Source organism: Somniosus microcephalus, chromosome 5 (assembly GCF_052327205.1).
Source record: "Somniosus microcephalus isolate GS21.2 chromosome 5, FLI_Smic_1.0, whole genome shotgun sequence".
NCBI lineage: Eukaryota > Metazoa > Chordata > Chondrichthyes > Squaliformes > Somniosidae > Somniosus > Somniosus microcephalus.
The window spans coordinates 269,755,102-269,782,635 of record NC_140991.1 but is presented as its reverse complement, the minus strand read 5'-3'; the positions used below and the strand labels follow the sequence as shown (position 1 = coordinate 269,782,635).

The window sequence follows — 27,534 nt, the reverse complement described above, 5'->3', positions numbered from 1 at the left end:
GTCATTCAACAGACACATCAACCAATTCCAGTGATCCAACAGGTACCTCAACCAATCATGTCCTTCAACAGATATATCAACCAATCCCAGTCAGCCAACAGACACCTCAACCAATCCCAGTCCTTCAACAGATATCTCAACCAATCCTAGTCATTCAAAAGACCCCTCAACCAATCCTAGTCTGTGGAAATATGATTTTGCCCTTACTAGTGCATGATGGGATACTTGACATCTAATGTATTTTTGTACCATTGCCTGTGGACTATAACCGAGTCAGCAGCAACTAACGTAATCTTCTGACCTATTGCAATTAAGTTAATCACAACCTGCCAGAACAATACATTGCAGAACTATTGGGTAACCGCACTGCTAATGACATCTGGCCAAAGAATGAAAACAATTCTGTTAAAGGTCAATCTCGTTTCTCTTTATCTGCATGAATACTGAAATAGCTTTGTACAGAGTTGACTAGCTAACTTTTATACATGATCATATTGAACTTGTGTTCTTCACTGTATAAATATGATAATCAGACATGAGTGAGCAAATCATTTTTTGGTAACAAGATTCAAACAAAACCTCCTGACAGAATATAATTAACTAACTTTGTCTGAAGACATTTCTGTCCTGCTGACCTTTTGATTATCCTTGTTTAAACTTTTAATTGGTTTAAGATGATACAATACCATTACACGTGATCGATGGAACGCTTGCTTGTTTGAGTGTATAAATATGCTGCATTCGCTGATGTCCTTTAGAGATGTTGGCCTAGCCTTTGTCCAGGCAGCTCTCTCCTTGTATACACTGGTATGCAAGTAAAATAAAGCTTTGCTTATCTGACGGTACAGTTTGTTTCAGAGTCTTACTCGGAGTCGAGACTTCGACAGTATCAACAGACACTTTATACATAATTAGTGCCTCTCATGCAAAATGTTGTGGAGTGCTTTACAGGTGAGGTGGAGAGAGAATGTCAAGCAGGACGTGGATGGGTTGCACAGGGAGGGAATGGGAATACTTTTGATGGGATATGTTTTGAAGAGAGTCTTAAGGGTCTTCATCAAGGCTGGAAGATCCTTGTTTTCATGCACTGGAATTTTCCAACAGAGGTCAGATGCAGGGACCCAGAGTGATTTTAGCTCTCCTGAGTACTGAGGACCAGGACCTGTAGCACCTCCGACTACTGCCCTGCTGAGATCAGCTAACTTAGCCCAGATCAGAGGTCAAATATGAGACTGTCCTAGTCTATCTATATCACATCACATAAGAGCTTCACAGCCAATCAATCATTTTCAAAATGTAGTCACTGTTGTAATGTCGGGAAATATGGCAGCCAACTGTGCACAGCAAGGTCCTATTAACAGTAATGAGATAAATAACCAGATAATCTGTTTTTAGTGATGTTGGTTGAGGGATAAATATTGGCCAGGACACTGGGGAGAACTCCCCTGCTCTTCTTCGCAATAGTGCCATGGGATCTCTTATGCCCACCTCAGAGGGCAGACTGTTTAACGTTTCATACAGAAGATGGCACCTCCGACAGTGCAGCACTCAGTACTGCACTGAAGTGTCAGCCTGGATTATGTAATCAAGTCTCTGAAGCGAGACTCCATATAAGATTGACAAATGTAAGAAGTCACACAACACCAGGTTATAGTCCAACAGCTTTATTTGAAGTCACAAGCTTTCGGAGCGCTGCTCCTTCGTCAGGTGAAGTGGAGAGATGCATAAAGACACAGCTTATATAGTCAGAGAATAATGTCAGATGTTTACAGGTAATCTTTCTAACTGCCATTTATCACACCTCGGCAGAGAGATAATCACAGCAATCAAAGGTGTGAATGGTGTCCAAACAGGTCAGTCAGGAAAACATTACATCAAAGAACAATGAGGTGGGGTCACAAGGGCACACTCAGAATATTTAGCTGCTAATTCGGCCTGCCCCTTTAAAGGCAGCACTCTGGTACCGCTTCTGAGATGTATTCTCAAATAGGTTCAGAAGTCAATTACAGGCTCACTCACTACTGCTGGTGTTGGATATTCCTGTAGATTGGCAGCTGCTTGGCTCCTTTCCATGTTATCTCAACTTCTCCAGATTGCCTCAAGGTCAGAGAATAAAAAAAAGGAAATATCTGGGTTGCTTTTTTGTATATATTTTTAACGATTGTTGAGCTGGGATTTGCTGGTGTTTAATACAAAGTGTAAATTCTGATCTGTGATGTGTGGAGTGTGACAGACACTCTGAGAATTGTGCAGAAACTAACCGATCTCCTGTGGAGTTGCTCATGGCGAATTAGAGCTGGGGTGGGCCGGGGTGGGGGAGGGGAAGAAGAGGTGGGGAATGGTATAGCCTGGGGTGTGGAAGTGGGGAACTGGGGCAGATCTCACTTGGGTACAGACCCAAGCAAGGACTAATGATGCGTTGAAACCGAGATAATCGCACACCTTTTGAGTTTGCTGTTCATCGAGATTATGATTATGGAATTTCTTGTTTTCTGTTTCTCTGTTGCAGAGACGTCACCTTTATTTTCAGGAACATGTTCATTTTCTTTTTGGTGTGGGAGAGGAACAGAGCCAGGAAAGTGGAGACGTTTATCGTGATGTCATGAACGACTGCCGCAATGGTGGATTTGGGTGTGATGTCCATCATTGTGTTGTGTGTTCATCAACAATAAAAAACTTATGCCAAACACTTTTTTACCCTGAGGACAATGCCCTTTTCATAACGTTCTCAGCTCCTGGGATTCATATGTGTTCACAACAGTGAAACAATGATAGTTTGTTTTTATTTAATACAGTTGCCAATAGCAACTGTCATTTACCGATAGATCTGGAAGGTAACTATTTTAAATTGAATGTTTTTTTTTAAATGGATGATATTCGTAAGGGGAGACTGTTGGGATTCAGAAAGCAATCTCAGCACCGTCAGTTAGCAAGGAGCAGTCTACGACAGACTCTCCGCTTGCCTGGGTGAGTGCAACTTCAACAATATTCAAGAAGCTCGGCATTATCCAGGATGAAGCAGTCTGTTTGATCAGTGGCCCATCCACCAACTTAAACATCCACTCCCTACACCATCGGTGCACTGTTGCTGCAGTGTGTACTATCTACAGGATGCACAGCAGCAAGTCGCCAAGGCTTCGTCGGCAGCACCTCCCAAACCTGTGACCTCCACCACCTAGAAGGACAAGGGCAGCAGGTGCAACATCGCTGGGTCAAAATCCTGGAACTCCATCCCTAACAGCATTGTGGGAGCACCTTCACTTCACAGACTACAGCGGTATCAAGAAGATGGTCCACCACCACCTTCTCAAGGGCAACTAGGGATGGGCAATAAATACTGGCCTTGCCAGTGACGCCCACATCCCGAGAATGAATAGGAAATAAAAAAGAGTGGCTTGCAGAATTCTGCACATGAATCATTGCAAGTTTTTTGATCAGTATTCTGTCTCCTACTGGAACTACACCCATAACATTTCATTAGAGGTTACTCCTTTCATCAATAGTAGGCATTGTGAAACAACATTTGGGTCTCCATTTGAGTTGATTGATCTTTATGTACAATTCTGGGCACCACACTTTAGGAAGGCTGTCAAGGCTTTAGAGAGGGTGCAGAGGAGCTTTGCTAGAATGGTACCAGGGGTGAGGCACTTCAGTCACGTGGAGGTACTAGTGAAGCTGGGATTGGTCTCCTTAGAACAGAGAAGTTTAAGGGGAGATTTAATTGAGGTGTTCAAAATCATGAAGGGTTTTGATAGAGTAAATAAGGAGATACTGTTTCCACTGACTGAAGATCAGTAACCAGAGGACACAGATTTAAGGTAACTGGCAAAAGAGCCAGAGGTGAGATATGGAGAATTTTGCACAGCGAGTTATGATGATCTGGAATGCACTGTGTGAAAGGGTAGTGGAAGCAGATTCAATAGTAACTTTCAAAAGGGAATTGGATAAATATTTGAAGGGGTGAAAATTGCAGGGCAATGGGGAAAGAGCATGTGAGTGGGACTAATTGGACAGCTCTTCCAAAGACCCGGCACAGGATCGATGGGCCAAATGGCCTCCTTCTGTGCTGTAAGGTTCTATTCTGTGATTCTTGTCAACAGAGTTACAGTTGCAATAAATACATATACCTGTTTTCAATGTGTTTCTTTCCAAGGGTATGGCAACTATGCCAATGATGTGGCGAAATAAAAACATCAGCACAACACTGGCCATATTAGCGGTCAACATTCGCCAAGAATTCTCCCCGAACTTGGATGTCAGTGAGAAGAATAATCCAGAGCACACATCCTCCCTCAAGCAAAAATAGAATGTACCGCACTCTAATCCAACAGTCTGCCTACATGCAACCAGACAAATGTTCCTTTTGTTTTCCTCTATCTTGGCTGCCAGTCAAATGCAGCAAACTCTTTAAAGATATATGCAGTGCAGTCTTTTAAATTCCAGCCACTCAACAGCATTGTGCGTGGTTTCTTTGAATATTTATAGGCTGGTGCTTAGTAAAGATTAGAAAGAAAGAACTTGCCTATAGTTACTTTCATGGCCTCGGAACATGCCTAAGTGCTTTACAGCCAATGACGGCCCCACAAACTGCAGTGATGTGAATGACCACTAAATCTGTTTTTAGTGGTGTTGGTTGACTGTGGATGTTGCTCAGGACATCAGGAAAACGCCCCACGCTTCTGAAATAGTGCTGTGGGATCTTAAACATCCACCTGAGAGGGCAGACGGAGCCTCAGTTTAACGTTTCATCCAAAAGACGGCACCTCCGGCATTGCAGCACTCCCTCAGTACTGCAATGATGTGTCGGCCTAAATTTTGTACTCGTATCTCTGAAGGGGGGGGCTTCAATGGAAATGAAAATCGAGGATGGTGTAAAACGGGCTGCCGATTCACTATCGCCCGTTTTTACACTACCGCCCAAGATTAATTTCACAGCCATTGTTCTTTAACGTTTAAGCCACATGGTCCTTGACCAGTAGGTATTGAGGAATTCTAATTGTAGGTATGTGCATTACCCGCTGAAAAAGGTTAGAAAGGAGATTATATTTTATATGTGGAGGGGATTGTTCATTGTTTGTAATAGCCTCAGCTTAGTCTCACTGCCATAGTAACTGGATTTCCAGCCACTATTTTTCCAATTACCAGCCTCAGATGGTTGGCTTCTTATTGAGTCATCCATTCAATGTACTACAACAACAACTTACATTTATATGGCGCCTTTAACGTAGTAAAACGTCCCAAGGCGATTCACAGGAACAACAAAATTCGACACCGAGCCATCTAAGCAGATGTTTGAGCAGATGACCAAAAGCTTGGTCAAAGAGATAGGTTTTAAGGAGCGTCTTAAAGGACAAAAGAGAAGTAGAGAATCGGAGAGGTTTAGGGAGGGAATTCCAGAGCTTAGGACCTAGGCAGCAGAAGGCATAGCCACCAATGGTGGAGCGATTAAAATCGGGGATGTTCAAAAGGAAAGAATTGGCGGAGCGCAGAGGTCTCAGGGGATTGTAGGGCTGGAGGAGGTTACCGAGATAAGGAAGGGCGAGGCCATGGAGGAATTTGAAAACAAGGATGATCATTTTAAAATACAGGTTTAACGGGCTGCATGGATCATTCAAATTCCCGTGCATGCACGTTTTTTTCTATTTAAAAGCCGGTGCGCCGGCTGCGCGGGAGCTCCAGACTGCCACGCGGCCATGCAGCTTAAAGGGAACATTGGCAACAACATGGTCAAGGACTTTGGAGACTAAAGAGAGGTTGGAGATGGGGGGGATAGTTTGCAAGGACAGAGGGGTCAAGGATTATTTTTTTGAGGAGAGGGGTGATGACGGCAGATTTGAAGGAGAGGGGAACAGTACCTGAGGAGAGAGAGCCATTAACAATATCAGCTAACATGGAAGCCAGGAAGGGAAGCTGAGTGGTCAGCAGTTTAATAGGAATAGGACTGAGAGAGCAGGGGTCGGTCTCATTGACAAGATGAGATTTGAGTGGCCATGAGGGGAGATCGGAGAGAAACTAAAGAAATATGCAAATTCAGGGTTAGGGCAAGGGGGAAACTGAGAGGAAGTTAGGCCCGGTGGGCTAAGGGAAGGGAGGGAAGTAGCAGAGGCAGTTGAACTGATGTTCTCAATCTTTTTAACAAAAAAGTCCGTGAGCTCCTCACATTTATTATTGGAGGTGAGGGAGGAGGAGGCAGGGGAAGGTGGATTGAGGAGACGGTTTGTGGTGAAGAAGAGAAGCCAGGTGTTATCTTTGCCTTCCTGGATGATCTTAGAATAGTGGGCAGCTCTAGCGATGGAGCGCAGAACCGGATAATGCTTTATATGATCCAGCCATATCTGGTGATGGATGGTTAAACTGCCAGACGTTCAAATCTACGTCCTTGGACATAAGGGAGTGGAGATGAGGGGTATACCAGAGGGATCAACTAGGGTGAGAGAGTGTAACGGTTTTAGTGGGGACAAGGGCATCAAAGGTGGTGGTGAGGGTGTGATTTAGCAAATCAATAGTTGCAGAAATGTCATGAAGAATTGTACGCCAAAGACTAGATAGCTGGGAATTTGAAAGTGCAGTGGTAAGGGACTTGAGGGAGAGTTTTTTCCAGGGGCAGACATAGAAAGAAGTAGGGTTGGGAGGGGGAAGGGGAATAATGGAAGACTGGACGGAAAGTTGTGAGCTGCTTGAGCCCGGATTTGCAATAAGCTCTTCCCACCCAGGCACTGAAGAGGAATATCTGCCCCTCAATGTTTAAAGTTACTGGTTCCTCTTCCCACCCAGGCACTGAAAAGGAATATCTGCCCCTCAATGTTTAAAGTTACTGGTTCCTCTTCCCACCCAGGCACTGAAGAGGAATATCTGCCCCTCAATGTTTAAAGTTACTGGTTTGAAACTGGTTTGATGTGGACATCACTAGCAAGGCCAACATTTACTGCCCATTCTTAGACGCCCTTGAGAAGGTGGTGGTGGGCCTTCTAACTGAGTGCCTTGCTTGGCCACTTCACAGGGCAGTTAAGAGTCAACAACATTCGTGTGTCACATATGAGTCACATTTAGGCCGGACTGGGTAAGGACGGCAGGTTTCCTTCCCCTAAAGGGCAATAGTAAACCAGTTGGGTTTTAATGACAATCTGATAGCTTCCTGGTCACTTTCACTGAGATTTTTTAAACTGAATTCTAATTCTCAAACTGTCATGGTGGGATTTAAACTAAGTTCTTTAGATTATTAGTCTAGGCCTCTGGATTACTAGTCCAGCAACATAACTACTATACTAACGTACCCTACCACTGCACTGATACTTCCCCAATGGTCTTGTAAAGGCCGGCGTGTCCACCTTTCCGTTACAAGGCCAGTGAAGTGGAGGGGGTTGAGGCAGACAGGATCTGGGGGGTAGGGATCCTCTACATAAGGAGACCCCATGACCTCAGCCTTGCAGAAGGTCTGGGCATCCGTAGAAGCCAGTATGGTGAGAAGGAAAAGACATACCAGCAATGAAAATCAGTAGTTTTAGGGCCCACCCTGACGGTCCAGGCCTGGATCGTGATCTGGAATCTTGAAGTTTTTGTTGAAAGCATGAATTTATTTCAACCTCCTTACAAAGGGGGCCGGTAGTCAGCTGATATTTGATTTTGGGGGAGGGTGAGCACCCCATCCCTTCCAAAACAGACCACCATCTGCTGGGATTCCCAGCCATTTAGGGCAGGCAAGTGCCAAGAGGCAACCCTACTAGAGAGTGACTTCCTGCTGACCATTCATACTCTGGTCAGGATTAGTGGCAAAGAGCACTGGTGGGTGTGATTCCAACGTAATTACCGGGATCACATGGCTGCGGATTTTTGAGGCCATTGTACTTAAGGTTACTGTTCTGAGAGAGTGCCTTCTCACTGAGTGACCATGTTTAAACTACCAGTCGGAGAGTACTGACCTCATTAAGTGACCAGGGCGTTTCCCTTTTCTGGCACCCACCAGCCTGTCATTTTCAGCCCAGTCACTTTAACAGATGGAAAATCATGGGCTAACAAGTGCAGAAGCAGAAACCCATAGCCACCATGAAGAACCATGTCCGAGAGGAAATGGTTGCTCCCTCAGCCAATGTGTAGCTGATGTGATAACGCCATTGACACAACATTGCAGTGTTGTGTAAACAACTCTGTGACTTACACACTCAATATCCTGACATTGCTCGTTTAACATTTCGTCTTATTAATAATGTGTCTCGTGAAAATTGGCAACGCTGCCTCCCTGAGATTAGTACGCTCTTGTGCAGCTGCTCAAACTGCTGACTGGTCCCTTTAATAAGGCAACTGTCAGATTCCCGCCGCGCATCGATCACCTTTACAACAATGTGTACGTGTAAAACGTCCCAAGGCGCTGCACAGAGTATTTTAAGACAACAAATTTGACACCGATCCACATAAAGATAAATTAGGGCAGGTGACCAAAAGCTTGGTCAAAGAGGTAGGTTTTAAGGAGCGTCTTAAAGGAGGAATGAGAGGTAGAGAGGCGGAGAGGTTTAGGGAGGGAAGTCCAGAGCTTAGGGCCTAGGCAACAGAAGGCACGGCCACCAAAGGTTGAGCAATTATAATCAGGGATCCTCAAGAGGGCAGAATTAGAGGAGCGCAGATATCTCGGGGGGGTTGTGGGGCTGGGGGAGAGTACAGAGATAGGGAGGGACGAGGCCATGGAGGGATTTGAAAACAAGGATGAGAATTTTGAAATCGAGGCGATGCTTAACCGGGAGCCAATATAGGTCAGTGAGCACAGGGGTGATGGGTGAACGGGACTTGGTGTAAGTTAGGACACGGGCAGCCGAGTTTTGGATGACCTCAAGTTTACATAGGGTGGAATGTGGGAGGCCAGCCAGGAGTGTGTTGATATAGTCAAGTCTAGAGGTAACAAAGGCATGGATGAGGGTTTCAGCAGCGGATGAGCTGAGGCAAGGGCAAAGACGGGCGATGTTACGGAGGTGGAAGTAGGCGGTCTTTGTTATGCTGCGGATATGTGGTCGGAAGCTCATTTCAGGGTCAAATATGATACCAAGGTTGCGAACAGTGTGGTTCAGCCTCAGACAGATGTTAGGGAGAGGGATGGAGTCAGTGGCTAGGGAATGGAGTTTGTGGCAGGGACCGAAAACATTGGCTTCGGTTTTCAGATTTGAGGGAGAGGGAGACAGTACCTGAGGAGAGAGAACCATTAACAATATCAGCTAACATGGGAGCCAGAAAAGGAAGTTGGATGGTCAGCAGTTTGGTGAGAATAGGGTCGAGGGAGCAGGAGGTGGGTCTCATGGACAAGATGAGTGCAGAGAGGTCATAAGGGCAGATCGGTGAGAAACTGGAGAAAGATGTGAATTCAGGGCTGGGGCAGGGGGGAACCTTAGAGGAAGTTTGGCCCGGTGGGCTAAGGGAAGGAAGGGAAGTGGCAGAGGCAGCTGAACGGATGCTCTCAATCTTAGAGACAAAGAAGTCCATGAACTCCTCACATTTGTTATCGGAGGAGAGGGTGGAGGAGACAGGGGAGAGGGGTTTAAGAAGACGGTTAGCAGTAGAGAATAGGAGCTGGGGTTTATCTTTGCTTTCCAGAATGATTCTGGAATAGTGAGCAATTTTGGCAGACGAGAGCAGGGCCCGATAGTGCTTTATGTGGTCCAGCCAGATCTGGCAGTGAATGGCTAAACCAGTTGATTGCCATATCCGTTCGAGTCTGCGTCCCTTGGACTTAAGGGAGCGAAGATGAGAGCCATACCGGGGGAACAGCCAGGGTGAGAGAAGGTAATTGTTTTAGTAGGGACTAGAGCATCAAAGATAGTGGTGAGGGTTCGGTTGAGTAGATTGGTAGCTGCAGAAATGTCATGGTGAATGGAGGGCCAGAGGCTGGAGAGTTGGGATTTCATAAGTGCAGTTGTAAGAGAGTTGGGAGAGAGTTTTTTCCAAGGGCAGACATGGAAGGAAGTAGGGTTGGGGGTATGTGGAAATTTAGGAGAAAAAGAAAAAGAAACTTTCAACTTCAAAGCCACATTGCCCCTTGAACACAATAAGTCCCTCTAAAAGATCTGAATTGAGGTAGTACACATACGCTCAAAATTTGTATCTCCCATGCATTTCGTTTTGAAGGTGGACTAAATTCCCACTTCTGACGGCAGATTCCTGCCTTGCTGTCATATACAAAGGGAGCTGACTCTAGTCCTGTGACACTTGTTTCTGGCTCCTTAATTCAGAGGGTTAACGTCGCAAAGATTTGGTAACTGAAGCAAGTGTTCCACAAGTTTAAATAAGGCTTCAAACCATGGGAAGCGATAACTGAGAGAAGATATTTTTCCCACCAAAAGCAGGCTGTAAAGAAAGAATTTGCATTTCTATTTATATAGATCCACGCTCAACGCCATGTGCCGCCACATGAACAACCTCGCCCTCTCTCTTCAGCAGCACCGACGCACTCTATTTCAATGCTGTCCGGGTCCACAGTTCCATTTCATCCTTCGACTCATCTGACGCTTCAACAAAAAACTTTTTTTCTTCCTTTCTGATGTCAAGGATCGCAAGCTTCATCAACTCGTGGACACCAACGCCCCCCCAGAACCTTCTTCCCCGTTACTTTCTTCTGATCCGATCCCTTCTTCCAATCTCACCCCCTGCCGTGTTTTCACTATCCCCTCTGACCTTCCCCTCTCTGACCCAGAACGATCAGTCCTCAGCAAAGGCCTGAGCTTCATCCCCTTACGCCCCCATCTGAATGAATTTCGAGCTCAGCACGATGCTGAGCTCTTCTTCCGTCGCCTTCGTCTCCGTGCCCACTTCTCTGGCCAGGAGTCTTCCCCCCCGCATGGCTGATCCTTTCTCCCGCTTTCTAAATTCTCGTTCTACTTGGACCCCTCCCTCTGGCCTCTTACCCTCTCTAGATCTTTTCATTGCTAACTGCCGACGTGACATCATTTCTCTGCTCCCCTCACTCACTCCAACCTACCTCCCTCTGAACTTGCAGCACTCCATTCTCTCCGATCCAACCCTAACATTATTAAACCTGCTGATAAGGGTGGTGCTGTTGTTGTTTGACGAACCGACCTCTACCGTGCGGAAGCTGAACGCCAACTCTCCGACACCTCCTCCTACCTCCGCCTGGACCATGACCCCACTAGCAAACATCAAGCCATTGTTTCCAAGTGTGTCACTGACCTCATCTCCTCTGGAGATCTTCCCTCCATGGCCGCCAACCTCCTAGTCCCCCAACCCCGCACAGCTAGCTTCTACCTCCTTCCCAAGATCCACAAACAGGACTGCCCTGGTAGACCCATCGTTTCAGCCTGTTCTTGCCCCACGGAACTTATCTCTTCCTATCTCGACTCTATTTTATCTCCCCTTGTCCAGTCTCTTCCCACCTACATTCGCGACTCTTCCGATGCCCTCCGTCACTTTAACAGTTTCCAGTTTCCTGGCCCCAACCGTCTCCTTTTCACTATGGACGTCCAATCCCTCTACACCTCCATCCCTGATGGGCCATCAATAACCACAAAACTAGAAGTTATAGACTTAAACAAGTTGGCCTAGAAATTCAGTTGGGCGCGCCAGCCGTTAGCGCCTTAGGAGTAGATCTCGAGCGCTAGGCGCTTAGCGCCCGGGCGCAGCGCGATCTGCGCCTCGCCCCAACTTCAGTACACATTTAGCGCCAGCGCAAAGTCTTAGCGCGCGCCCTGCTGCGCGCGCAGATCATGACGTCATTTACTAGTGCAACGCCCTTTGTGCGCCCCGAACCGGAACTTCACTCGTGCCGGGCCATTGTGCGCCGGGCGGCCCTAACGACTGTGAAGTGGAACGGTACACAGCCGAGGCGGGCCGCGGGGAGCGCTAATTAAAGGGCACTTACCCTGCACTATAAAGGCCAGCCATTTTGCAGCATTCACTCTTGTGCAACGGTTTTTTGGAGAGAGACCAAGGAGGAGAGCTTACTGGTTTGGGCCAACACTAGGACAGGTATTTTTGGCTCAGGCCAGAGCTTAGCAATTATCTTTGCCTTCATTGAGAGCTCAGTGTTTGCCAGCATATAATGGGGGCTGCATTGGGTGCCAACGCTGACTTTCAGCCTTATGCCAGAAGAGCTTACAGACGCCGTGAGAGAGTGGCAGCCCTGGCTAGATGCAGAGGGGGCAACAGGCGTCGCCAACTGAGGCCTTACCCACCCAGGGTATACCGCCAGCAGTCCTCCTATCTGACCATGTCTGCCGCGATGTGTGTAAGGAGGCTGCGATTCAGAAGGGAGGTGGTTGCAGACATCTGCCAGCTGCTTCAGAGAGATCTGCAGCCACAGCTGATGCGCAGGACATCTCTGTCGGTGGCAGTGAAGGTGACGGTGGCTCTCAACTTCTATGCCACCGGCTCCTTCCAATCCGCTGCTGGGGACATCGCTAACATCTCCCAGTTCGCCGTGCATTGCTGCATCCGCCAGGTGACCGAAGCCCTTTTCAGAAGGAGACATCAATTCATCTCCTTCCCCATGACCCTGGACAAGCAGCAGCAGCGTGCAGTGGGATTTGCAAGAATAGCGGGCTTCCCCATGGTGCAGGGCGCCATTGACTGCACGCATGTGGCTTTGCGGGCACCTCTTGAGCATGCCGAGGATTACCGCAACCGGAAGGGCTACCATTCCCTCAACGTACAGCTGGTGTGTGACCACAGGCAGCGCATCCTCGCTGTCAATGCCCGCTTTCCAGGCAGCAGCCACGATGCCTTTATCCTGCGACAGACAACTGTGGCTGACATGTTCCAGGCACAGCCTCCCCCAAGAGGATGGCTTATCGGGGAAAAAGGCTATCCTTTGTGTACCTGGCTCATGACCCCGCTCCGCGCGCCCACGACCCCTGCTGAAGAGGCATACAACGAGAGCCATCAAGCGACTAGGAACATCATAGAACAAACAATCGGCGTCCTCAAGCAACGGTTCCGCTGTCTCGATTGCTCCGGGGGAGCCCTCCAGTATTCGCAGGAGCGAGTCTCCCAATTCGTCGTCGTTTGCTGCATGCTGCACAACCTGGCTATCCGCAGGACTCAGGCACTGCCACCTCACGTTGGACCACCACCTCAGGAGGAGGAGCAGGAGGAGCATGAGGAGGAGGAGGACGAGGAATACCAGCCCAGGAGGGAGGCACAAGGTCCAAGGGCCGCCCGTCGGCGGCTTATTGAACGTCACTTCTAGGCCCCCTGTCAGGGAATGGCTTGTGCCAATGAAAGAACATGATTGCAGCCGCTCCGCAAGCCTTCAGCCGGTTAAGGCAACAAACACTTCAAAGATCAAACATGGACAATGTTAATAAATAAAATGCTTTATTGTACAAACTCAGGGCCCTTCCCACATGAAAACCAAAAACAGACGAAACCCCCAAAAAACACTCAAACACATTACTCGCTCCCACAACCTGGAGAGGATTAACAAAACAGTGCAACTAAAATGGCCGTCATCCTCGGACTTCGTAAATTACAAACATCACATCCTCGGCCTTCAAAAAACAAACATCCAATTCTCGGCCTCAAAAAACAAACATCCAATTCTCGGCCTCAAAAAACAAACATCCAATTCTCGGCCTCAAAAAACAAACATCCAATTCTCGGCCTCAAAAAACAAACACAACTGGCCACACATTCGACTTTTTGGCCCGCTAGGGCGATGCCTTGGCCATCTTTGTGTGGCCCCTGCCCGCCCTGCTGCTCCTCCTCAAAGTAAGGCCATTGGCTGCTGCAAGGCTGGGGGCAGGCTCCAGAGGGGCACATGTCGTGACGGCAGATGCCCTTGGGGGTCGGCCTAGTCGAGATCTGGCCGTCGAGCGGGCGGCTGTTGAATGCTGCAGCTGTGGCTGGCCAGCATCAGTCGCTGCAGCAGCTCCTGGCAGCTCCACTGGGGGAGTGGCAGTGGCGGCTGGAGGAATGGGGGCAAGCTGGCGGATGGCAGGCGCTCGCTGGTCGCCTGAGACACTGGCACTCGCCCGGGCCAGCACTGCAGCATGCGCAATAATCTGCCGAGGGACAGACCGCTGTGCTGCTGCAGCGCGCCGGGTGCCCTGGCGATGCCTGGATGACACAGCGAGTGTGGCAGCAGTGAGTGCCCGTGTTGACCTGTTCAGTGACCTCATCAGAGCACCCAGTGACTGCATGGCACCACTGATCAGCTGCCCACTCGCTGCCTGAGCTGCCCCGAATGCCGCCCGACTCGCTGCCTGCTCTGCCCCGAATTCCGCCAAACTGATGGCCTGTGAGGCCCCGACGTCGGTGACACTCTGAGAGAGGGACTCGATGGCCTCAGGCAACCGTGCCACTACCCCCATGAGCTCCGTGTGCCGGCGCTCCGAGTCCGCGGACAAGTCCTCGAGGCATTCCATCTCCTCGGCGAAGACCATCTCCGGACTGGAGGCCGGACTCTCCCTCTGGGGAGAAGGCCGCCGAGCTGGCCGACCCTTCCTGCGTTGCTGGACGCCGCTGGGCCCAGCAATTGGACTCCCCTCCGACCCTTCCCCCCTCTGGGGAGAAGGCCGCCGAGCTGGCACCCCCCTCCCGCGTTTCTGCAGGCCGCAGGTCCCATGAGCTCCCCTCCCCTCCGACACTTCCGCGACGCTCCCCTCCAGGGAAGACGTGTCCCCTATATTGGCATGGGTTGCCACGGCTGAGGGTTCCCCTGATGGGCCGCCTTCCTCTTGCTCCTCCTCCTCCTTCTCCTCTGAGGGGCTGTCACTGGCAAGTTCAGGGACCTCCTCCTCACCATCTGAAAGCAGGAAGGCACAAGAGTAGCTTTAGAGTGAGGAGAGGGCGTCAGCGAGGGATGCATGAGTGGTGGCATTCAGCGCATTGGTCGGACAGTGGCAAAGGATGTAGATCTGATGCGCAAGTGGGACGAGAGAGGTCCAAACGTTGATGTCCTTACCATTGGTGCCCAGAACAGGGTCGGCATCTCCACATGCAACGGGGCCAATCACCCGGCCACCCATGATGCGCTCCACGTGATGTTGCAGCTCGGTGAGCGGCTGGATCTGGGGTCGGCCTCCCCCGGTCGCAGTCCGGCTCTTCTTGTTATTGGCCAGCTTGGCCTGCAAGAGAAAGGATGGCCTCTAAGTACAGTGTGTAGCCCTGATCTTGTGTGCACTGCCTCCCATGGTGGAATAGCCTGGCCAGTGTGTCGCCTTGATCTTGTGTGCACTGCCTCCCATGTTGGAATAGCTTGGCCAGTGTGTTAAGTGCAGAATGTGCAATTGATGTTCATGCCTGCTCCATAGCTGCTGGATGAGGGCTGGCCATTAGGGCTTTCAGGTCCCTTTGCCCATAATGTGAGGTGCACATGCAAGGATGAGGAGGTCACTGGAAAGGGTACTCACCCTGACAATCCGCGTGAGGTCATTAAACTTTTTGCGGCATTGGACACCGGTCCTGGGGACCTCGCTGTTGGCTGACACCTTGCTGGCGACATGCCTCCAGGCTCTCCGGTAGGCGCGGACCGGCGCCTTCCTGCCATTGTCCGGGTACAAAATATGGCGCCTCTTCTCCACACCACCAACCAGCACACTCAGATCACGCTCTGAGAAGCGCTGCGCTCGTTCACGGGCCCTCTGCATGGCTTCAGGCGCTATTTGGGTCCAGCAGCAGTGTTCAGGCCTAGCTGGAGGGCTCCACTATCCAGGGCATGGCAGCAGACAAAGTCGACCCTTCCCCCTTAAGAGCTGGCCGGCGCCAGGGTGTCTGCTGTCAATCACGAGATGGCCACACCTGCGCTGCGCCCGGCCTGGGCGCTCTCGCTCAGCACCTCCGGCTTAGCGCCTAAAGAGAGGTGTCCAGCACCAGTTTTAGCGCTCGAGCAAACTCTTAGGGCGAAGCTAATGAATATCGGAGAAGTGGCCTCGATTTGGCGGCGGGCGCAAACTTTAGCGGCCGCCCGACTTTAACGCCCCAAAAGTGGCTACAATGAATTTCTAGGCCGTTGGCTTTTAATCACTAAGATCAGAGCTAACATCTCAACACGCCGACTGGTTCACAGGAATGAGTCATACAGATCCTGGGATCTTTATGTAAGAGAAGTCAGGGGCGGAGCCAAGAGCCAAGACCTGGAACCTCCCAGGTTAGTCGGGAAAGAGGAAGTGAAACTATACACAGTGGGGGAGGGTAATATACATGAGTGCAAAACGAATACAGGACCAAGACAAACAGATTTCATTACAATCCCCCACCAGGACGGCCTTCGGGCGCTCCGTTTCTTCCTTGAGCAGAGGCCCAACCAGTCCCCATCCACCACCACCCTCCTCCGCCTGGCTGAACTTGTTCTCACATTGAACAACTTCTCCTTTGACTCCACTCACTTCCTCCAAATTAAAGGTGTTGCTATGGGACCCCGCATGGGCCCTAGCTATGCCTGCCTGTTCATGGGATATGTGGAACACTCTTTGTTCCAGTCCTACTCAGATCCCCTCCCTCACCTCTTTTTCCGGTACATCGATGACTGTATTGGTGCCATTTCCTGCTCTCGCCCTGAACTAGATAAGTTCATTCACTTTACTTCCAATTTCCACCCTTCCCTCACCTTCACATGGCCCATCTCCGACTCTTCCCTTCCCTTCCTTGACTTCTCCGTCTCCATTTCTGGCGATCGGCTTTCAACAAACATCCATTACAAGCCCACCGACTCCCACAGCTACCTGGACTACATTTCCTCCCACCCCGCTTCCTATAAGGACTCTATTCCATTCTCCCAGTTTCTCCGTCTCCACCGTGTCTGTTCTGACGATGCCACCTTCCATACTAGTGCTTCCGACATGTCTTCCTTTTTCCTCAACCAAGGATTCCCCTCTACTGTGGTTGACACGGCCCTTGACCTTGTCCGTTCTATTTCCCACACTTCTGCTCTCACCCCTGCCCCTCCCTCCCAGAACCACGATAGGGTTCCCCTTGTCCTCACCTTTCACCCCACCAGCCTCCACATTCAACGGATCATCCTCCACCATTTCCGCCACCTCCAATGTGATCCCACCACCAAACACATCTTCCCCTCACCTCCCCTTTCAGCATTCCGAAGGGACCGCTCCCTCCGCAACACCCTGGTCCACTGCTCAATCACCCCCAACAGCCCTTCTCCTTCACCTGGCACCTTCCTGTGCAAGCGCAGGAGATGCAACACATGCCCTTTTACCTCCTCCCTTCCCACTGTCCAGGGCCCCAAACACCCCTTCCAGGTGAAACAGCGATTTACTTGTACTTCTTGCAATTTAATATACTGTATTCGCTGCTCACGATGCGGTCTCCTCTACATTGGGGAGAGCAAACGCAGATTGGGCGACCGCTTTGCGGAACACCTCCATTCAGTCCGTAAGGGTGACCCTGAGCTTCCGGTCGCCTGTCACTTTAATTCACCGCTTCACTCCCACTCTGATCTCTCTGTCCTCGGGCTATTGCATTGTTCCAATGAAGCTCAACGTAAGCTCGAGGAACAGCAACTCATCTTTCGATTGGGCACTTTGCAGCCTGCCGGACTCAACATTGAGTTCAACAATTTCAGATAATTATCCCTGCCCCCATTTTTCATGCAGTATGATTTTTGCCATTCCCATTTGCAACATTTTATCTTTCCTGCCTCTTACAAAAGTACAGGATGTTCTTTCAATTCCTTCCTCCCCTCCTAAGCGCCCCCCCCCGACCTCCACCCACCACCGCCCCCCCCCCCCCACCCTGGTCTCTGCACCTGCTTAATACCTGTTACATCTCTAGCTTTTTCCAGTTCTGATGAAGGGTCCCAGACCTGAAACGTTAACTCTGTTTCTCTCTCCACGGATGCTGCCTGGCCTGCTGAGTATTTCCAGCATTTTCTGTTGTTATTCTGTATTTATATTGTTGCCTGTCATGACTTCAGGACATTCCAAATGACTTCACAGCCAATGGGATGTATTTTGGAGGACCAATGTGTGACACATAAAATGGTGGGATGGGGGATTGTGCCTTAATGACTTCATGTTACTGACTTTACAATCTCAGTCATGTCATTATGGGATAGGTGTGAGTTGAGAGGGCAATCAGATGGAGGAGTCAGACAGCGTCATTCCATGACCCTCCTAGACTCAGAGCTGCATTGCTAGAGGCCTGGGAGCAGGTTATTCACCTGTGCTCTCAGCGGGGGACATTGCAGGGAGACTTGGTCAAGCAAGGGGAGAAAAATAATATGAAAAGGAAATTTCACCCTGAAAAAAAGGGGATAAAGGGAAAGTTGAATGAATCACATCTATTGCCCGCCCCCCCCCCCCCCCACACCCCGCAGCTAAAAGCACTGCCTAATTCTGCAGTATAGATCCATGGGCACTGACCGTCCTCTGCTACCTCGCTCAAAAGGCCAGTCTTAACATGCAAATCTAGACAGTGAGAGTGTTGGAAATGGTGCTTTATAAATGGCTGGAATGTTTTTTGGGAAGAACCACCCATTGGTACAATTGAGACAACAAGCACACCATGTGGGAAATTATGGTTTATGGTGGAGTGTCCACGGCACAGAGTGTAGGAGCTCCAGCCTTCTGATCTACTGCTCACCATCAGTTCTATTGCTGCCAGCAAAGACAGTCAATGTCCAGTTGTCTCTAGCTTTCCTATCATGCTAGCTTTCCTATTAGACCTATATTTTTTACAATGTGTGAACAGAACCTGGATGTGAAGCTACTGTAATGACACAAGGGTGTAGGGACTACATGGAATGAGCCTGAATTGCTATGAAAACAAATCAATTCCTGCAATTTCCAGCCATGCCTCTTTGCTTTGAACTTCTGCCACCCAGACAAGCTGAAGCAACACTGCAAAGTGAAAGGAACGCGCACACAAATATTCCCAGCAGTTCTGAGTATTTGGGAGAACATTTTGACAGCTGTAAAAAGAACGGCCAGAACGTTTATGGAAAGGTCCGGGGATTAGATATTGAAGCAATTTCCAAATCCAAATTGGTCCAAATTGACCCAAAATGTAGGTATTATGGAAGAATATGAATGTTACTTTGATTCAAAATGCCCTGTCTATTACGTGCAACAAAACAGCACCAAAGTTGTCTGGGGAAATAAATTGTCAATTTGTCCCTTCTGCACATTCAAGACATTTCCGCTGGAATAAAATGAATGGTACACTGAGCTATTGAGACCAGGTTCCAATGGAGGAGGAAAGTGGGGATTGATGTCTGCTTCTGAATCCATAGGGAGTCTACTGTGGGGGCGGGGTGATGATCTGCAACAGATTTCCCTCATTTTAGGAAGAAACAGGCAGGGAGGCTCAATCGGAGCTTCCTGTTGGTAGTGTGGGATGGACTGGGATTCAATAGTGACTTTCAAAAGGGAATTGGATACATACTTGAAAAGGATAACATTTGCAGGGCAGTAGGGAAAGTGGCACTAATTGGATAGCTCTTTCAGACACGATGGGCTGAATGGCCTCCTTCTGCGCTGTAAGATTCCATAATTCAATAAAACACCATTTTGATATACAAAAAAATAGAATTAACAATCGACTGACCAGGATTGTTCAGCAGGGTCTTGCATCTCCAAAGGCCAAAATGATAGGCAATGGAGCTACATCCAGGACCTCTGAAAATCTACGTCTGAGGGGTGACAAGAGATCACTCTTCTTACTGTTTTTCTTTCCCACCCTGTGGGAGGGCTCATTGGCCTCTGGATCAGTGAGATGAGAGATTTAAAATGTGTTCCCCTGAAACCATGGCACCACTTTCTGGTGCTGCAATACTCTACCATCTCATAATGGGAGTTTATAGCCACACAATACAGTGGGGACTCTAATAAGTCAAAGTATAATGGACTGGTGAAAAATCTTCACTATTGTGTGGCGGTACCACTGGTTGTCCCTTACATTGAGACACATAATTCTCTTTAACTTACTTATGTATGTATAACTTACCTGTTGGGGCCGTTGCCCCTTTAACTTACCTGTTCGGCCGTTGCCCCTTTAAGAGGTGACCTAACGCACTGACGTCACGCATCTTCCAAGACGGCCGCCGGCACAGCCCGGCCTACCGCGACTTCGGCCGCATCGGCCAGCCGACGGGAGCGACGCGATCTTCCGCCCCCACGGCAAGCACCGGCACAGCCCGGCCTCGCGACCTCGGCCTCAACGGCCAGCCTCCGTACCGGGAGACGCGCTGACGCAACGACGCGGTCACGTGACGCCCCAAGCGCGGGCAAACGCGACGACACAATCACGTGACGCCCAAGGCGCGGGAACACACAGCAGAGCGTGATGACGTCATCACGCTCCCCACAGGACTGCGAACTCAGTCCTCGTGGAGTCCCCGCTGGGACAAGACCTACATCACGGTGCTCCTACAGTCAGCCATCTTACCTGCCATCTTACCTACTGTAATTAGTCTGTTCCTGTAAATAAACAACTTGTTTATAGTTCGTCGAAGTCAAACTCTCTTATTTAGTGGCGATCTACACGAACCGCAACAATATCAAGATTCCAATACATCAGGAATAATCTTGGTCTCCCACCTTCCCAGGCTGCTACTGATGTAGCTGTAGCGTGTTTAGGACTGGCCCAGCTCTCCCGGTATAGGGAGTATAATGGCCTCCCCGCATTATATCCAGTGCTGGTCTGATTTTCCTGACTCCCAGTCAGCACATGGAACAGTCAACATGAGAACTGGTATTAGAGTGGTTAGCGCTGCTGCTCTTAATGTTGCTGGGCTTGTTTGTTTGAATTCGACAGGTCCAGCAGCACAGGAGATATCAGCTTTGTATGAGGTGGTTCTGACTCAGTTCAGCATATTTCCCCCTCTCCAGGTTGCTATGACAATGTGCCGACACTTAACTTGAACTTGAGGAGAACACTTCCTAATGCACCAAGGTGACTTTTCCCATTTCCCACTTTGGATCCCGATAGCCTCTCTCAGGGAGAGTCCCTAATTAGTGTCAGTTTAAGGGCAGTTGTGTTCTGTGGGCTTAAGTCCACTGGGAAACTGCAGAAACTAATTTCACCTAGAACCTTTAACTATCAGAGAAAGGAGGCCTTCATCTCATCTATTTTGGGCTGCATTCAAACCCAGAGGTAAAAGGAACGAGTTCTGTGCCACAGTCCTTTCATCTCAGCTTCTATGTTCTGAAAGGAGATCCTACCTGAATGATTTGAGGATGCTTGATGCAAATCTGGTGGGAGCAGTCCTTGCATTATACCCCTGATGTTCAGGTCCAGCAGTTTTACCACTCACTGCTATGTATTTCTCGAAAGTATCATAATTGAAAAGAAATTGCAACACGTATAGTCTCAGCCTTGGATACCAAGACATTACGTAGCCTTCCAATACAGTCTACACCACTTACACTGTCCACACTTTGCACGGGCAGCCGCCTATATCGGGCAAATGGTTAGCACCATTACCATAGGCATCAATTACAAAGGTACTTCTTATTAAGCTTGCTGACTATTTTGGGCAGTTCAATAAGTACTTACTCTGTACTTTACGATTTAAAACGCTCTGCTGATTTCAGGCAAATTCGGGTCTTCAAGCAGGTTCAAGCAGCTGGTCGCACCTCGTTAAAGTGCGATTACCTCAGTGATGAGATTCTGGATGTAAAAAGCTAACAATTAGGAGAGGAAGTTGCTAAGTGGAACTTTCCTGTTATTTTTAATAATGTTGGTTACTTCACTTTTTGGTTTAACCATCCATCACGTATAGTGGGTAAATCGTGTTCACACCAAGACGCCAGCTATATTCGTGGGGACTGTATAGCAATTGGAGAGATGTACTAAATTGAATCCAGGACTCAGAAATTCAACTCCATTTCAGGAGCACCCAGACTTTGCCCAGTTCAGTACAGTTTACCACAGTACACATGCAAGGGGACGAAATGACACTTTAGCGGGGGTCCTCCGACATTTAGGGGCTCAGTGGTGGCACCCATGACGCCCGTGTACCCTTGAATTCAGATCTCTTGAAGATATGCATTTTGGGATTTGCGAGTGCCAAATAAACCCGAGCATTCACCCCCATGAACAGTCGTGGACCCCATTGTGATTTTCTCGATAAAAATTTGAAACTGTTCAATGATGCAGCTGTTGCAAAGATCCGTGCAGTCGGCACTGTCATCGTGTTACTCTACACTCCTCCAATGCTGGCCTACTGTGCAGCCCCGAATTCCTTGGCACCACCATTGGCGGCTGCGCTTTCAGCTGTCTAGGCCCTAAGCTCTGGAATTCCCTCTGTAAACCTCTCCTCTGTACCTCTCTCTCCTTTCAGATGCACTTTAAGACCAAGCTTTTGGTCATCTGTCCTAATAACACTCCAGTGCAGTACTGAGGGAGTCATGTACTGTCAGAGGTGCCGTCTTTCGGATGAGGCGTTTTCTGCTCACTCAGGTCGACGTAAAAGATCCTATGTCACTATTTGAAGAAAAGCAAGGGAATCCTGGCCAATACTTATCCATCAACCAACATCACAAAAACAGATTATCTCATCATTATCTCAATGCTGTTTGTGGGGCCTTGTACGTAAATTGGCTGCCGTGTTTCCTACATTACAACAGGTTTTTTTAATCATTCCTGGGATGTGGGTATTGCTAGCAAGGCCAGCATTTATTCCCATCCCTAATTGCCCTTGAGAAGGTGGTGATGAGCCGCCGCCTTGGACCGCTGCAGTCCGTGTGGTGAAGGTTCTCCCACAGTGCTGTTAGCGAGGGAGTTCCAGGCATTTGACCCAGCGACGATGAAAAAATGGCGATATATTTCCAAGTCAGGATGGTGTGTGACTTGGAGGGGAACTTGGAGGTGCTGGTGTTCCCATGCGCCTGCTGCCCTTGTCTTTCTAGGTTGCAGAGGTCACGAGTTTGGGAGGTGCTGCTGAAGAAGCCTTGGCGAGTTGCTGCAGTGCATCTTGTAGATGGTACTCACTGCAGCCACGGTACGCTGCTGGTGGAGCGAATGAATGTTTAAGGTGGTGGATGGGGTGCCAATCAAGCAGACTGCTCTGTCCTGGATGGTGTTGAGCTTCTTGAATGTTGTTGGAGATGAACTCATCCAGGCAAGTGGAGAGTATTCCATCACACTCCTGACTTGTGCCTTGTAGATGATGGAAAAGCTTTGATGAGTCAGGAGGTGAGCCACTCGCCGCAGATGGTACAAGAGCAGTGGTCTACATTCAAGGAGATATTTCACATCTTTCAAGATAAATATATTCCACTGAGGAAAAAGGGGAGTAAAAGAAAAGACAGCCATCTGTGGCTTAGTAAAGTAATAAAGGATAGTATCCGACTGAAAACAAGGGCATATAAAGTCGCCAAATCTAGTGGGAGGATAGAAGATTGGGAAGCATTTAAAAGCCAGCAAACAATAACTAAAAGATTAATTAAGGGAAGATAGATTATGAAAGTAAACCAGCAAAAAATATAAAAACAGATAGCAAGAGCTTCTACAGCTATATAAAAAGAAAAAGGGTGGCTAAAGTGAACGTTGGTCCCTTAGAGGATGGGACCGGGAAACTAGTGGTGGGGAACATGGAGATGGCAAAGACGCTGAACAAATATTTTGCATCAGTCTTTACAGTAGAGGACACTAAAAATATCCCAACACTGGACAAACAGGGGGCAATGTGTGGGGGGGGGGGTGCAGCTAAAGACGATTAAAATCACTAAGGAGATGGTACTCAGTAAAATAATGGGACTTAAGGCGGATATATCCCCCGGACCTGATGGCCTACATTCTAGGGTCTTGAGAGAAGTGGCGGTAGGGATTGCGGATGCATTGGTGATTATTTTCCAGAACTCCCTGGACTCAGGAAAGGTCCCGGCAGATTGGAAAACTGCTAATGTAACACCCTTATTTAAGAAGGGAAGTAGACAAAAAGCTGGAAACTATAGACCAGTTAGCCTAACATCTGTGGTTGGCAAAATGTTGGAGTCCATTATTAAGGAAACAGTAACAGAGCATTTGGATAAACATAATTTAATAGGACAGAGTCAGCATGGTTTTATGAAGGGGAAGTCATGTTTGACAAATTTGCTCGAATTCTTTGAGGATGTAACATACAGGGTGGATAAAGGGGAACCAGTGGATGTAGTGTATTTGGGCTTCCAAAAGGCATTTGACAAGGTTCCACACAAAAGATTACTGATCAAGATAAGAAATCACGGGATTGGGGGTAATATACTGGCATGGGTGGAAGATTGGCTATCTAACAGAAAACAAAGAGTTGGGATAAATGGTTCATTCTCGGGCTGGCAATCAGTAACTATTGGTGTTCCGCAGGGGTCAGTGCTGGGACCCCAACTCTTTACAATCTATATTAACGATTTGGAGGAAGGGACCGAGTGCAACATATCCAAGTTTGCCGACGATACAAAGATGGGAGGGAAAGCAATGAGTGAGGAGGACATAAAAAACCTGCAAAAGGACATAGACAGGCTAAGTGAGTGGGCAGAGATTTGGCAGATGCAATATAATGTTGGAAAGTGTGAGGTTATGCACTTTGGCAGAAAAAATCAAAGAGCAAGTTATTATCTAAATGGAGAGAAACTGCAAAGTGCTACAGTACAAAGGGATCTGGGGGTCCTGGTGCATGAAACGCAAAAAGTTAGTATGCAGGTGCAGCAGGTGATCAGGAAGGCCAATGGAATCTTGGCTTTTATTGCAAGGGGGATGGAGTATAAAAACAGGGAAGTCTTGCTGCAGTTATACAGGGTATTGGTGAGGCCACACCTGGAATACTGCGTGCAGTTTTGGTTTCCATATTTAAGAAAAGATATACTTGCTCTTGAGGCGGTTCAGAGAAGGTTCACTCAGTTGATTCCGGAGATGAGGGGGTTGACGTATGAGGAAAGGTTGAGTAGGTTGGGACTCTACTTATTGGAGTTCAGAAGAATGAGAGGCGATCTTATTGAAACATATAAGATTGTGAGGGGGCTTGATCGGGTGGATGCGGGGAGGATGTTTCCACTGATGGGTGAGACTAGAACTAGGGGGCATAATCTAAGAATAAGGGGCTGCGCTTTCAAAACTGAGATGAGGAGAAACTTCTTCACTCAGAGGGTAGTAAATCTGTGGAATTTGCTACCCCAGAGAGCTGTGGAAGCTGCAACATTAAATAAATTTAAAATGGAGATAGACAGTTTCCTAGCAGATAAGGGAATTAGGGGTTATGGGGAGAGGGCAGGGAAGTGGACGTGAGTCTAGATTCGGATCAGCCATGATCCTATTGAATGGCGGAGCAGGCCCGAGGGGCCGTATGGCCTACTCCTGCTCCTACTTCTTATGTTCTTATGTTCTTATGTAGAATACCTAGCCTCTGACCTGCTCTTGCAGCCACAGTATTTATGTGGCTGGTCCAGTTAAGTTTCTGGTCAATGGTGACCCCCAGGATGTTGATGGTGGGGGATTCGGCAATGGTAATGCCGTTGAATGTCATGGGGCTTTGGTTAGACTCTCTCTTGTTGGAGATAGTCATTGCCTGGCACTTGTGTGGTGCAAATGTTACTTGTCACTTATCAGCCCAAGCCTGAATGTCATCCAGGTCTTGCTGCACGTGGGCATGGACTGCTTCATTATCTGAGGAGTTGCAAATGGAACTGAACATTGTGCAATCATCAGCGAACATCCCCATGTCTGACCTTATGATGGAGAGAAGGTCATTGATGAAGCAGCTGAAGATGGTTGGGTCTAGAACACTGCCCTGAGGAACTCCTGCAGCGATGCCCTGGGGCTGTGATGATTGGCCTCCAACAACCATAACCACCTTCCTTTGTGCTAGGTATGCCAGTGGAGAGTTTTCCCCCTGATTCCTATTGATTTCAATTTTACTAGGGCTCCTTGATGCCATACTCGGTCAAATGCTGCCTTGATATCAAGGGCAGTCACTCTCACCTCACTTCTGGAACTCAGTTCTTTTGTCCATGTTTGGACCAAGGCTGTAATGAAGTCTGGAGCCAAGTGGTCCTGACGGAACCCAACCTGAGCATCGGTGAGCAGGTTATTGGTGAGTAAGTGGCGCTTGATAGCACTACACTTCAAAAGTACTTCATTGGCTGTAAAGTGCTTTGGGATGTCCTGAGGTCATGAAAGACGCTATATGATTCCAAGTTCCTTTCTTTCTTTTAATAGCTCCTTATGTGGCTCAGTGTTAATTTTTATGTGCTAACGCTCCTATGAAGTGCCTTGGGACGTTTTGCTACTTTAAAAGGCGTTATATAAATGCAAGTTGCTGTTGTTTGTCCCAGATATACCCGTTGCTTACAGCTATCACATCTAGAAAGGTTTGCTTCATTTCCTTGAAAACGAGCAGTGTCTCCTGTACAGATAAACACATCAGAGTTTTTGCGTAGCTTCTCCCTTCTCAGCTCTCCAAGAGTGCTCTGTATTCCCTTTGGCTGTTACTGTGCATTGCGCCTCTGATTTATTTTCTTGCTGGGAAGTTCATTTAAAGTGCAAGCTGAGCTGACAATAAAGTTAGTGGGACAACTTAATGGCGAGCACCAAAGTATGCTGCAACTGCTGATTAATACATGCCAGGCTCAACCTTAGGGCACTGAGCAGAAACAGTTGCCTTAATTCAGGTTCACCCAGCACACGGTGATAATGAAGCAAAATAGTAATTTATTTGGCCCAATTTTGTTTTGCAATAGAGAGGACCCTAAATTAAGTGCAAGTTCAGTCGACCTCCGAGGCAATTTGCACCGTGCGGTCAGAAAGGTTTTACAAGCAAAAAGCACCAAGCTGCATATGTGTTAGAAGTGAAAGGAGCTGGTTCCTCCGAACTGCCCAATCGGCCTCTTGTGCATCCCCAATTTTCATCACTCCACCATTGGCCGTTTAGTGCCTCTAGCTGCCTAGGCCAAAAGCACTGGAATCCCCTCAGTAAACCTCTCCGCCTCGCTACATTTAAATCGCTCCTTAGAACCTACCTCTTTGACTAAGCTTTTGGTCAACTGTCCAAATGTTTCCTTATGTACCTCAGTGTAAAATGCTGTCTGATAACACACCGGTGAAGCGCCTTGGGACATTTTTACTGCGTTGTAGGCGCTATATAAATACAAGTTGTTGTTGATTCAACAGCGTATCAGCAGCATGCTCACGACTTTCTGCTGTGCGCCGGCTGCATGCAAAATTCGCACTTATATATGTCGAGAAAATAAAAGAGTGCTGCTGTATAGTCGGTTTCTACCGGCCGCCCATAGTAATTCCCTCAGAAGTTTGGGGCCTAGTTTATCTCATTTCTTTTAAAGCCTATCTTAATTTTGTTTGTGGTCCTGCTACAGTACCAATGCCCGACTTCAAACACAAAGTCCCCTGTGTGCCAACAAAATTTCGATTGAGTTATTGAGTGATACAAGGTGACCCATAATGCAATGAGTCGGCAAGTCTGAGAGTACCTCAGGACAACTTTAATCTATTATTTGTGACCTCACTCTCAGGATTAAATCTGAAGCTGCAGTGATGCATTCTTAGGTTGCCACTGGTGACTGGCCATTACTGTACATCATCATGAATTTTTCACACACATAATAAAGTAAAGTCAGACCCTCAGTTCAAATATTTTAATCTGAACTATTCATG

At 48.2% G+C, this 27,534-nt stretch overlaps 1 long non-coding RNA gene across 8 annotated transcripts in view; it reads right to left on the bottom strand.

Annotated features, from left to right (window-relative positions):
• Positions 1–27,534, bottom strand: part of LOC147117716 (uncharacterized) — a 698,822-nt gene that overhangs the window by 253,584 nt on the left and 417,704 nt on the right. For 4 of the 8 annotated variants that reach the window (XR_015078515.1, XR_015078509.1, XR_015078512.1 and 1 more), the window contains one exon: positions 21,445–21,558. The exons of the other annotated variants lie outside the window; for them this stretch is intronic. This is a non-coding gene — a long non-coding RNA (uncharacterized LOC147117716). The remainder of the gene's footprint in view (positions 1–21,444; positions 21,559–27,534) is intronic. 8 annotated transcript variants of the gene reach the window in all.